We start from the raw sequence: 14,712 nt of genomic DNA, 5'->3' as shown, positions 1-14,712 counted from the left end.
TATGATAATTTTATCATTTTTGTTTTCCAGGTATAGAAATCTGTTTAACTAGATAATGTCTTACTAGATATAGAATTGATGTTGGTAATATCTTTGGGGTAATAATGCTATATATACACTGAAATATACCTTGAGCATTCTTTCTAAATTCATTTCTTAGACTGCAAAAATACATGGGCATACTAAAGTACTTCTTTATGTTAGAACATGAATTTTATTTACTCAGAAGGGTAGTTGGAAAAAAAACTCAAAATCATGGCCAGAAACAAGAGATGAGTGAACTGAGTATCAAAATCAAAGAAAAGATGGAGCTGTTTATATCTACCTATTGTTTCCCCTTTTATGCATTGTTTAGATACAAGAGACTTTTTAGTCTTTTTTTTTTTAGCTTAAGTATAATTGACATACTGTGTTATATTAGTTTCAGGTATACAATATTTCAGGTATTGTATGTAGTTTTCAGTGCTCATCAAGAAAAGTATACTCTTTTTTAAAAGTTAAAAAAAATTAAGTTTCATTTTTATTTTTGAGAGAGAGAGATAGAGAAGCAGAGCATGAGTAGGGAGTGGCAGAGAGAGAGGGAGACACAGAATCTGAAGCAGGCCCCAGACACAGAGCCCAATGCAGGACTCAAACTCACAAACTGTGAGATCATTACCTGAGCTGAAGTCGGACGCTTAACCGACTGAGCCACCCAGGCACCCCAAGAAAAGTGTACTCTTAATCTTCTTTATTTCACCCATCCCCCACCTACCTTCCCTCTGGCAACCACTAGTTTGTTCTCTGTATATAAGCATCTTTTTTGTCTTTTTTTCTTTCATTGATTTTGTTTCTTAAATTATACATATGACTGAAATCACAGGGTGTTTGTCTTTCTCTGACTGACTTATTTCACTTGGCATTACACTCTCTAGATCCATCCAAGTTGTTGCAAATGGCAAGATTTCGTCTTTTTATGGCTGAATAATATTCTTTATACACACACACACACACACACACACACACACACACACACACACATATATATCACATCTGCTTTATACCTTCATCTATGGGTAGACACCTGGGTTTCTTCCATATCTTGGCTATTATAAATAATGCTGCAATAAACACAGGGGTGCAAATACCTTTCCAAATTAATGTTTTATATTCTTTGAGTAAATACCCTATAGTGGAATTACTGGATCCTATGGTAATTCTATTTATTCATTTATTTTTATTCTATTTATTTTTGTTGTTTAACTTTTATTTCATGATCATAAATTTTACTCTGCCATCCAGCTGGACTTGGAGGGGAGTAAGGAAAACTTGGGACCCATGGAGCTGCAGCGGAAGCTCAAAGGCTGCAGGAGATTTTGAGCAGATGGGGGTGAAGGGGTGCTCTACCAAACTGTGAAGGAATGGTCTGGTAGTTAAGATAAAGCACAAACCAAATTTATTAGATTTGTCCACAGTCAGCAATCGTGATCTTCTAGCTGGTCTTGCCATTCCTGGACCCCATGCTCCATGGCTTCCGAAGTTCATGCCTTCCTTCACCTTGCTAAACGCCACGTGCTTGTCATCTAACCATTCGGTCTTGGCAGTGCAGATGAAAGACTGAGAACCGTTCATGTTGGGTCCAGCATTTGCCATGGAAAGAATGCTAAGGCATAGGGCATGTGAGCTTCAGGATGAAATTCTCATCATCAAATTTCTCCCTATAGGGAGATGGACTTGCCACCAGGGCCATTATTGCACCACCCTGGCACATAAATCTTGGAATAATCCTATGAAAGCAGGAAACTTTGTGATCAAAAGCATTCTCCCCAGTGCTCCGAGCATGTAAGTCCTCTGCTGTTTTTGGAAATTTGTCTGCAAACAGCTCAAAGGAGACATGGCCCAAGGGCTAGCTGTCCAAAGTGATATCAAAGAAGAACACGGTGGGGTTGACCATGCTTGGGCAGGTTGGTGGTTCTAGGGCGGCAGCGTCTGCAAGGCCAGGCAATTTTACTCTTAGTGTTTTGAGGAATTTCCATAGTGTTTTCCATAGAATAGACTCTATTAACGTGTATAAGATTGTTAGGTTTCTCTGTGTATCCATTTCACTAATTTAATAAATATTAAGTATCTACAGTGCATTTGCTGATCTGGTAAATACTGAAAGTACAACAAAAAGACAAACAGACCTTACCCCTAGTGTAATAAGGAAGACAGGCATTAATCAAATAATTACATACTATATGAATATAAACTGAACTCTAATCATGGAGGAGATGTTATGATTGCCTATCATACAGGTCTGGATTTTAACTGGGGCTTGAAAAAATGGTAAGGATATATTTGTTATATAATTCTTAGGAGTTTCTTTTTTAATATGAATACAACTTTCCTTTTTCTCTCTTTAACTTTGTTTATGTCATGGTTCTTCATTATGTGCAACTATGAATCATTGGTAGCAGCTACATAAAGCTATAACTGAAGAAAAAGGAGCTGAGTATTATTAGCACACTTCTATTCACATTACCATTATACTCTTGTAGAAGTGGGACACCTGGGTGGCTCAGTCAGGTAAGAGTCTGACTTCGGCTCAGGTCATGATCTCACTGTTCATGAGTTTGAGCCCTGCGTTGGGCTCTGTACTAACAGCTCAGAGCCTAGAGCCTGCTTTGAATTCTGTGTCTCCTCTCTTTCTGCCCCTCCCCTGCTCATGCTGTGTCTCTGTGTCTCAAAAAGAAAGAAACATAAAAAAACAAACAAACAAATAAATAAATAAATTGTAGAACTAAAAATACCAGAAATATATGTTTTGTTTCATCAATAAGATAACATTTATTTGCTGATCAGCTATGTAAAATATTGAATAAGGAAGGCAAAATATTGAAGATGGTAACTAAAGTATGCAGTATAAATCAAATGATTTTTTGAAAATTTAAAATGAAGTCCACAGAAGCTTATAAATTAAATAATATTTGAATATATTTGCATATATTGTATGTATGTATATATATACATGTGTGTGTGTATATATATATATATATATATATCAAACTTAATTGTGATTTTTTGTTTGTTTGTTGGCTGACCATTATTTAGTCTATTTCCCTTGTTTAGAGTACAATTTTTCCCAGAGAAAAGCAGTCATGACTTTTATAAGGCCTTAGAAGAATGGCAAAATTTTACTAGTTATAGAGGTTGTAAGAAGTTTAGTGTCTTTTCTATTAATGCATACTATCTCATAAGTTAGACTTATACAAAATTAGAAATCCATTTGATTTCTTTGAATATATGCAGCAAGAGATAAAAACTGTAAGTATGTGTTTAAATTTGGGGATAGTGATCAGAAAAACTGGTGTGTTTTTAAAGGAGTTTAACCTGGAGTGCCTAGGTGGCTCAGTTGGTTAAGTGTCCAACTTTGACTCAGGTCACGATCTCACAGTTCATGGGTTTGAGCCCCGTGTCAGGCTCTGTGCTGACAGCTCGGAGCCTGGAGCCTGCTTTGGATTCTGTGTCTTCCTCTCTCTCTCTGCCCCTACCCATGTCTCTCAAAAATGAATAAATTTTAACATATGTATATTAAAAAAAAAAGAAAAAAACAGTACAAAGAGCTTTTCTTTTTCCTGAGAAAATTAGCTGCCAATCTTTCTCAGGCTTATGAATAAAGTATCTCCCTTTTGATAGTTTTAAATATTTGATTTATTTATTTAGGCCTTTCTGAGAGAGGCAGAATGGCACTGTGGTAAGGACATGTGTGTTGGGGTCTTAGAGCTTTGTGTTCCCATCACAAGTATCTGTGGTGTCTCACTGATCTTGTGTCCCAAATATCTGTGGTGTCTCACTGTTCTTGTGAGAACAGTGCCTGAGAACCATGCCTACCTTGCCTGATTGTCATGGAGCCATTTGCTCTTATGTGACAGTTCTTAGCATGGTGGTAAATATTTGCTCAATAAAACAGGCTTTATTAAACATTCATAATTGTCACTTCTGAACACCTTAGAATATCTCTGTGAACTTTTATATTGTCAAGAGGTTTAATGTATAAAAGAGTGACAATTTATTTTAAAAACATTATAAAAAAGGCCTCTGTCATCCCTTAGCATGAAATTTAACACTAGGCTTCAGATGTTTCATTTAAAAAAATACCTTTAAAATTTTTGTTTGTTAAAAATCTTATTTACTTAAAAAGAGTAAGTGAATTATTTCAATAACAAGAAAGACACAAAAACTGTTCAAGTACAACTGGGCTCTTTTAATGATAATACTTATGGTCTACATATTTATATATTAATTTGTATATTAATTTGTACACCTGTGAATCTTTAAAAATACACTTTCTCATCTATATGAAGGGACAAAGTAATATGAGGCCATTCTGATGATTTTTGCAACAGCTGTTTCAAAAGATTTCTAGAAAAAAAAATACCTGTTATATTTTAATTTACTTAAAAAGCAATTTTGCCTCCTACCCTAAGGATCTCATAATGCATTGTAAATGGTCATGTTTACATACTATACAGAATTATAGGATTTTCTAAATGGATAGAAGGAGTTGTATTAACTCTTTCTGGACCAAATATGCCCTATTAGTCTGTAAGGGTGAATGGAATTCTGAGTTCTTGCCAGGGAGTAAATTAAGCACTTGGAGACTCTTCATTTAATGATCTCATGAATCCTCATAATATTCCTTATGAGGTAGATGACAAGTTGTATTAGCTCCATTTGTATTACAAGAAAAATTAAGCCTAAAGTTGTTATACAATTTCAATACATAGATTTAAAAATGTGTTTCTACCACAGTATGGTCTATAGGATTATATCATTGAACATGTGTTATAATTACTTTGTGCATGTAGAATTACTTTTGGGGCCTCTTCAAATTGAAATTATAGCCTTATGCTTTGTGTTTTATATCTTTTTATATATCAATAAGTACCATGTCCCCAAAGCCTTTTCCAAGAGCTATATTTTGCATTTCTCTGAGTACACAGGCTTTCCCATTTGTAGGAATAACTATGTTAAAATCTCCCAGGAGATAGCCCAATCCTTATAGAAGATCAAATATCTTAGTCCTGAGCATCACTCAGCCCTCCTTTAAAACATCAATATTGCCAAGGTGTAATGGAACCATCATTTAAGAAGTTCTGTAAGGAGGAATGGTAGTACCATCATTTACAGATTGTTGTGAGAAGACATTTCTTTAGCCATCTAGAAACAAGAAGACAAAGAGTCTCGACTATGGAAAGTTGGCTCATGTAGTTCCCATTTAGCTAAACACACCTAAACACTGAAAAATGGAGAAAGAATGCTGTTATTAAATGGAAAAAAATATTGAACAGAAACAATTCACTTTTAATTGCCATGCCACTTGCTGTCAAATGATACAGTCCCTATGGTCTTTCATTCTCCTTTCTAAAGGTGAATGTTCTGGTTAAGCCTGTCTTAGATCATGGAGAAGTAATATATTAGACCTTACCAGATTTTACTTATATAGTTTCATCTTTGCCATCTTTGAGGAAATTATCGGGATAAACAATATTATGTAAGCTCGATTTGAGCATTTGCCTTTGTTTACTATGGTGGATTATAAAATGGAAGTTAGTAGGACTTTGATGTCTATATATTCATACATTTCTAAGAAGAGATTAACAATATATTGACAATTTTGAATGGAGAGTATCCCTGAAGTACACCTAATTTACATTGTCCAGGTGGTTAATTTGTCTCTTCCCAATGTCTCTTCTGAAACCACCGTTATTCTGAAAGATGATGCAAGTATATTACCTGGTATGACAAGTTCTTGCTTTTGATTGCATTCCTACAGAGAAATCATTAGTTTCTGTAAAAGATATTCTCTGAATGATAAGAAAATGAAGACTAGCCATAAGAAGAATGAACACTGGACTCAGTGTCACACAGAGAAAGAACTAAATAAATATATATATATATATATGTATATAGAGATATGTATAATTAAATTGCTGTGAAGTAATATAAAAGTGATTACCTCTGAGAAGAGATGAAGACATGATAATAATTAAGGAGATCATTAACTTATTTGCTAATATAATTTCCTTAGAATAAAACTGAAAGCCAATATAAATAGTTAATAGCAGTTAATTCTTGAATGTGATAATGTGGGTTTTTGTTACAATAATATTTTGTGCTTTTCTGTATTTTAAAAAAATTCACTGGAAAGTAAATTTTAAGAACAATTTCTTAGAAGGAAGTAGAGAATAAAAATTAAGAACATGGCTTAAGCTATGATTTTGAATCCTACTTAATACCTTTGCTTCCTGTAACTATGAAAAACTTAAATCTTTGCATCTCAGTTTTATTTTCCATTAAGTGGTGAAAATAAATATCACTCAGCATTGCTGCAAAGATTCAATGAAAAAAAAATGTCTGGAAAGCATTTTTCACTATACCTGTCATTTAGCAAGCTCTCATTAAACTGTTAGTCTGCTATTATAAAGCAGAGGTACTATTTTTTTTTAATAATTAGAAATTGTCCATGTACTAATTGAATAATCGTGTTATATTGTATCTTTCCATGAAGATAAGTGCCTAATAATTTTCAGATGCTATTGATCTTAAACTCAATGAATTTTTACCTAGTTTTTGAGCACTTGTGTTTGCATGTGTATGTAATATAACATGGATAATTAATGGCTAAATATGCAAAGATTATATAAAAATAAAAGATGCTTAGTAAGAGAAAAGATTAATTTGAATCTTGAAGAATTTAAGGATAGGATACGAATGTGTGTTCACATAGAGCAGAAGGTAATATATGTAAAAAAATGGAGAAAAAAAGCTCAACATTTGATATTTGTGGTCATGTACTCTAGAGAAAAACTGTTCAAATTGGATTGGAAACTTGGAATATACGTGTTTTTTTCCCTCTAAATTCTTTTTATTTCCTTTGTTATGTTATTTTACATGCTTCTTGGTTTTAATCATTTATTCTTTAGAGGCTTAAGTGTACATTTTTCTGTTATAAATTTCTAGATAAAAGAGGTTAGTGGCATAGTAGCAGACTCAAGACAGTTCTTTTCTTCCACTTATTTTTATTTATATTTTAAAATATCTGAAATAGAAAAAAAAAGTTTCCTTCTCTGTTATAAGAAGCGTTGGGTTGGTGCTCAGTGAATAATAAATCATCGTAATAAATGAGATGACTAGATTTCTTGCAGAATTGCTGCACTCTGGTTTTAATATCATTAGAGGATGTATGTATCTTGTCCCATGTGTTACTGCAGCTAATTTAGAGAGGCCCCAAGTATCTTCTACAGAGAAAATAAATAGTGCTTTATATAAATGTATGAATTCTGAGGAATATATCATAAATTGTGTTTTCCCTTCATTATTTTTTTTCTATTTTTATAAATATAATCGCAATGTACTCCATTATTTTCTCCTTCTTTGAGAAATTCCTTTGTCTTTACTGATTTCTTTATTTTCTTTAAAGCTTTTAATAACTCCTTTATATCAGTTTTGCATCTGGGCCTTGTTTTGTTTGTTTTGTTTTGTTTTTTCTGAATCCTGTGATCAGTAGGAATAGCCTCTGTTCCAATTCTGTGTGTAATCCTTTGATTCTTTCTAACTTATGCCACTCCATGGTCTTTTTAAAGTCCTATCTTTGTAACAAGATCATGACAGTATATTACAGCTAAATATAGAATTAAGGCAAAAAAAAATAAGACACTCTGCCATACTGTTCTTTTTCTTATGACAATGAAACACAATATCAAACATGTCTCAAATTACCTTACTTTGTAAGCTTGCCATTTAAAAAATTGTGAATAAGAAATACGTTGATATTTCCTATTTCACAATGTTCCTCTATGTCTTTGATTGTCAACCTTATCAAATCTAACAATCTTTTTTTTGTTTTAATTTTTTTTTGATGTTTATTTTTGGGAGAGAGAGAGAGAGAGAGAGAGAGAGAGAGAGAGAGAGAGAGAAAGAGAGAGAGAAATTGCAAGCACAGAGCCTGAGGTGGGCTGGAACCCACAAACCGTGAGATCGTGACCTGAGCTGAAGTTGGATGCTCAACAGACTGAGCCACCCAGGCACCCTGAGATCCAACAATCTTTTTAATAACAAATGTAAAGTGAGCTAAAAAAATCCCTACAATAAAAATAATGGATAATAAAATCTACCTATATATGTAATTTAATAAAATCAGTGCAATACCCTAAATGTGTGAAGGAAAAATGAAAGGAAATAAATGTACATTAAAATAGTACATATTTTCGGGGCGCCTGGGTGGCGCAGTCGGTTAAGCGTCCGACTTCAGCCAGGTCACGATCTCGCGGTCCGTGAGTTCGAGCCCCGCGTCGGGCTCTGGGCTGATGGCTCTGAGCCTGGAGCCTGTTTCCGATTCTGTGTCTCCCTCTCTCTCTGCCCCTCCGCCGTTCATGCTCTGTCTCTCTCTGTCCCAAAAATAAATAAACGTTGAAAAAAAAATAGTACATATTTGGGGGCATCTGGGTAGCTCAGCAGTCACTTAAGCATCCAATCTTGATTTTGGCTCAGGTCATGCCTCACGGTTCATGAGTTTGAGACCCACATCTGGATCTGCATTCATAACGCAGAGCCTGCTTGGGATTCTCTCTTTCCCTCTCTCTCTCTGCTCCTCTCCTGCCCGTTCTCACTCTCTCTCAAAAAAATAAAATAAACATTAAAAAATTATATTGAAATGGTACATATTTCAATATGCAAACACTCAAGTATGATATTTTATCACTATAACATTAAAAAAATTTTTAACATTTATTTATTTTTGAGAGAGAGAGACAGAGTGAGAACAGGAGAGGGACAGAGAGAGAGGGAGACAAAGAATCTGAAGCAAACTCCAGGCTCTGAGCTGCACAGAGCCCAGCACAGGGCTCAAACTCATGAACCACAAGATCATGACTTGAGTGGTAATCCAATGCTTAAGCAACTGAGCCACCCAGGCACCCCCAAGATATAATTAAAGAGCCAGTTTATGCATTATGTTTCTGACAGCTACAAATCTACAAATACAGATTGATACAAGTAAATTAATAATGACCTAAATACCACAAGTAGCATTGCCACTGGGGATATGATTTTTTGAAATCATGAACAACTCTTGGAAAAATTTAAAGCCAAATATATGTAAACCTTTCTGAATTTAAGTTCTTGTATTCCTGGAAAATTCAGTGCATATCCAATTTATAAGACAAATATTTTTTGTTTATATGTAAAATGGTGAGAATCCATCTTCAGATAATTGTAAATCGGGTTTTAACCTAAATAAATATTGTGTGACATTAGAATATTTTGGGAGATGTAGGAAAATTCTTTATTGTGTAGGACTGCCTCACCCAGACCATTCTCTCCTAAGTGCCAATGTCTCCCCCAATCATTGTGACCACAAAAATGTCTACACAAATCACCATAACACATTCTGAAATCTATCAGAAAACAATTCTTAAGGATAACATATGTTAAAAATCATAGTTAAAATATTCTAATAGGTTTATAAGAAAACATTTATACTTTCAATGGGTGTAGAATGCTATCACAATACTAATTCCATTAAACTTTATCTTCTCACATTTTCATAAATTAAGTTACCATATTTTACTTGTGTGGTGGGATGTATTTTCCACATGAATAGAAACAACAATAAGAACAATAGTACCCAATTTCATGAAGTTTACCTAAAGACTTTTGAAAAATCAGTAATACACACACACACACACACACACACACACACACACACAAAACAAAGAAGATGCAAATTTTCGAACATCTTTTTTTTTTTTAATTATAGCTTCTTCAGTACTAGAAACACTACATTTCTATATATCTTTCTCATTTTTATGGGTAGTGTCTTTCATAATACACTCTTTTCCTGGGATGCATATTTAAAGATATCCTCATATCCATCATCATAAGACAGGAAGTACAATTTTTTCCATATTGCATTATTAGTAAAAGTATCGTTTTTTTTAAAGTTCATTTATTTATTTTGAGAGAGAGAGAGAGAGAGAGCAATCAGAGGAGGGGCAGAGAGAGAGAGAGAAAATCCCAAGCACGCTCTGCACTTTCAGCTCAGAGCCCCATGCGGAGGTTGAACTCACAAATCATAAGATCATGACCTGAACCGAAACCAAGATTTGGATACTCAACAGACTGAGCCACCCAGGCACCCCACAAGTATAGGTTTTTAAAAGAATTTGTGTTTCAGCCAAGAGGGGACTTATGAATACTCACTCATAGAAGATGATAATATAGTGGCATAACCGTCAAGGGTAGTGAACAGTATTCCTCAGAGCCATTTTAGTAGACTGACAAAAGAGGTAATCATAATGCAGACAGTTAGAGAATGGATGGTGAAGATGTGGAAGTATTTACTAATTGTTAGAAGTGTTAGAAGTGTTAGAATTTACTAATTGTTAAAAGAGAAGCTGAAAATAAAAGGATGATAAAAAAGCAAATAATGACTTGCCAAGCAACAGTTTTGATTTATGGTGGTTTTTTTTTGTTTGTTTGTTTGTTTTGTTTTTTGTTTTTTTTTTTTCTGAAAACGACTCATGATTATAGGTTAACATTTTCTGGAGATGTTAAAAATTGTAGTATTAGACCTAGGGCAAATTCAGAAATGAAATCTATACTTAACAATATTGAAAATTCTATTTATCTTTTATATATATTAATATTTTATCTTTGGAAAGATCAAAATTGAAAATCTAAGTTTAACTATTATTTTAATGCTATGAAAACATATTTTACTCAACCTTCAAAGAGGAAAGAAAACATCAAAAGTCTTCTTTATACCAATAGTTTTTTTTAAATAAAAATATATTTCATTTGGACAAAAAAAATTTCAGACAGCATAATTCATCTTATCTTCTCATACCTATGCACAGAGGCAGAGGATTAATATATTTAGAACTTTTGATTGGAGACTTAGCATTTACACTGGCATAAAATATTTTTTGGCATAAAATATTAATACTCTCATCCAAGCATGAAAATTCCAAATTAACAGAAACTAATATTGCTATTCAGGCAAAGTGGGAGTTACTGTTAGAAATGGAAGCAATTCTATAAAACATGGGTTAGCAGGATATTAAGAATCTAGATTTAAGCTTTATTCTTCATACATGGTAGGACAAGGCATTAAGCTACCTATTGTCTCTGTTTAGAATGAATAAGCTTTCTCTCTGTGAATTTAATATTAATACCTGATGATGATTCCAGACTCTGGATCCAGATTATTTGGCTTTAAATCTGGCTTTGTCAAGTAATGCTAGGCATGTTCCTTCAAAATTCTATACTTTAGTGTTCCCAACCTTGTTTTCATTTTTTATTGAAGTATAATTGATATACAGCATTACTTTAGTTTCAAGTGTGCAGTGTAGTGATTCAACATTTATATACATTGGAAAATGATCACCACATTAAGTATATTCACCATACAAATTTATAACATTTTTTTCTTCTCATGAGAAACTTTAAGATCTACTTTCTTAGCAACTTCTGAATTAGTGATATGGTACTATTGACTCTAGTCCCCGTTCTGTACACTGCATCCCTATGAATTATGTATTTTATAAGTTGAAGTGTGTAGCTTTTTATTTTATAAGTTGAAGTGTGTACCTTGTGATCTCCTTCAGCCATTTCACCTACTCCTCAAATCCTCCCCTCTGGCAACCACCAATCTTCTCTTTATCTATGGAGTTTTGTTTTGTTCACTTGTTTTCTTAGATTCCAGTTACAAATGAAATCATACAGCACTTGTCTTTTTCTGTCTCACTTATTTCACTTAGCAGAATACTCTCAAGGTCCATCTGTGTTGCCTCAAATGGCAAGATTTCATTCCTTTTATGGCTGAGTAATATTCCATTGTAAGTATATACCATATGTTCTTTAGCCAATCATCTATCAGTGGATACTTAGATTTTTTCCATATCTTGGCTTTGTAAATAATGTCGCAATAATCATTATTATGTATATGTATTCAGATAAGTGTTTTCATTTTCTTCAGGCTAAAACCTAGAGGTGGAATTACTGGATTGTATGGTATTTCCATTTTTAATTTTTGGAGAACCTCCATACTGTTTTCCTCAGTGGCTGCACAAATTTACATGCCTAAGAACAGTGCAAGAGTTTCTCATTTTTCCACATTTTGGCCAACATTTGTGATGTTTTGTCTTTTTGATAATAGCCATTCTGATAGGTGTAAGGTGATAGCTCATTGTGGTTTTGATTTGCATATTCTTGATGATTAGTGATATTGAGCATCTTTTCATATGGCTGTTGGCCTGTATGGATTCTTTGGAAAAATGTCTATTCAGATCCACTGCCCATTTTTGAATCTGATTGCTTATTTTTTGATATTGTTGATTGAGTGTTTTTAAAATATATTTTGAATATCAACCCCATATTAGATATTTGGTTTGAACTGTTTTATCCCATTCAGTAGGTTGCCTTTTATTTTGTTGATGGTTTCCTTCACTGTACAGAAGCCTTTTAGTTTTATGTTGTCCCATTTGTTTATTTTTACTTTTGTTGCCATTGTTTCCAGGCTCAGATTTAAATATATATATATATAATAAACTTTATAATATATTATTATATTGTATATGTAATACTATATATATTATATGTAATACTATATATATTATATATACTATATATTTATATATAAATATATATTATAGTATATGGTATATGTGTTTATATATTTATAGTATATATAATACTATATTATAATATATAACAAGTTATATATATACATATGTATACTATATACATATTATACATATTATATATACATATATACATATATATGCATATATACATATTATAATATTTAACAAATTATATATATATACATATATACATATGTATACTATATATACACATATATACATATATACACACACACATATATATACTATATATATATAATATAATATATATAGTATATATATGTGTGTGTGTATATATATATATATATATATATATATATATATATATATATATATATCTGCCTGTCAGTAGTCTACTTAGAACCTAGTTTCAAGCTGATTGTACATTAGGCCCTCAGTTCCCTACAGAGTTTTGGCTATCCTGGAGGTAAGCCTGGTTGATTTTTAAAACCAGATGTTTTGGAGGCTCCTTTATCCAGAGAAGATCTCAACGGTTGGGGTGGCTGATCCAGGGTACAAACCTCTGCTTCCTCAGGGACAAGTTCCATGTTTGTGAGATCATTCCCAGTCCTTGAACTGTGGATGGGATTTTTGGCAAGACTGCTTCTCTGCATCTCATACTTATCTCAATGTGGCCCTTTGATGCTTTGATGGAGAAGAACTTGTTTAGGTAGTTTTCAGAGGAAATTTTTTCATCTCTGGCTGTAGATTGATTGTGTCTATGGAGGGAGGTGAGTTGAGATTCTTCCTACACTGCCTCCTCTCCTCATCTCTAAGTGGGGTACTTGTGTTGCCCTCCTAGAGATGATGTCACTGGCACGTGAGAAGCACTTCTGGAGTGTGAGCAACTTTTACTACAGTTTTTAATCAAATGATTTAATTGAAAAACCAAAAATGATTCACAGTAATCCACAAAAATACATGAAAAAGCACTTTGTAGAAAACTACCTGTAATGTTAATAAATTAAAATGTCACCATTTAGAATAAACAAGTAAAATTAGTATTTTTATTTTTCTTAAGTTGATATACAATATCATTTTGCTATATTTAAGCACCTTTTTTTTTTCTTATATGCCAACTTCAGCAAATTTAGTCAGCAACAACCTAAACAGAGGTTTCTTTTGTGAAAATTATTCACCTTCAATAGCATATGTATTATTTAAATTCATTCCACATATTTGAAATCCTGACATTAGATTTTTTATTTGCAATTCTTTCTATCTCTGTGCACTCTCAGAAAAGTAATGAATAGCCCAAGTGCCTTTGCTCTCAAACTTCAGTTTGCAATGATGAAATCAGTCCTGAGCCAAGCATCTAGTCTGCAGGAAGGGAAAGCACTAATGAAAATTAGCATTCCAAAAGAATCTTCTGCAGCTGTCATCATAAAAAGAAACTGATTAGTGGTTTGGACGGTGCTAACTCTGTAAATTATCAAACAAAATACTGCAGAAGCATCCATTTACGTATATGAAAATTACAATTTGAACATCACACTTAGAGCACATTAATCAACTTCATTCTTTGTTTTTATGGGTAATGAGCCTTTGCAGAAAGGTAAACAGCCAGCTAAATAAAGTTGCTTTGACAAAATGGATTAAATATATTCATACTTAAAAAAAAATGTGCTAAGAGGTATTTAAATAAAGGAAGCATCCCCTGGTCATTTATTTCTATTTTTGGTTCCTACTTGGACTTTTCCCACTTCTGGCTTAATTTTTTTTTATATATGCATTTTGATGTCTTTCATAGTTTATCTGTAATGTTAATATGAGATTTTGAGAAGCTGAGTAATATGTTCTATCACTTTTTATCTGACATCCAAAAATATAACCTTAATTAAAATATGTTGGTTCTTAAAAACTCAGATGTTACATAATTTGTTGTATATAGCAAAAACTATTTCCTGTGATTGAAATGGCATGATTTTTTTCTAATAACTTTTCCTGTCTTATGTTATATTATTATATGTAACCATTTATATAAAGGGAAACTTCTCCTTTTATGGGAATTATATTTCTGGGAAATGGAACCAACATCATATGT

General features: G+C 32.9%; 1 long non-coding RNA gene and 1 pseudogene across 2 annotated transcripts in view; one reads left to right on the top strand and one right to left on the bottom strand.

The window, feature by feature from the left end:
- The window catches only part of LOC123384353, a 936,858-nt gene that overhangs the window by 560,870 nt on the left and 361,276 nt on the right, over positions 1-14,712 (top strand). The window lies entirely within an intron of this gene.
- LOC101095306 lies at positions 1,439-1,933 on the bottom strand (annotated as a pseudogene).

This window comes from Felis catus, chromosome A1 (assembly GCF_018350175.1).
Source record: "Felis catus isolate Fca126 chromosome A1, F.catus_Fca126_mat1.0, whole genome shotgun sequence".
Classification (NCBI taxonomy): Eukaryota; Metazoa; Chordata; class Mammalia; order Carnivora; family Felidae; genus Felis; species Felis catus.
Note: the sequence above shows the minus strand (reverse complement) of the source record. Positions and strands in the feature narration are given on the sequence as shown.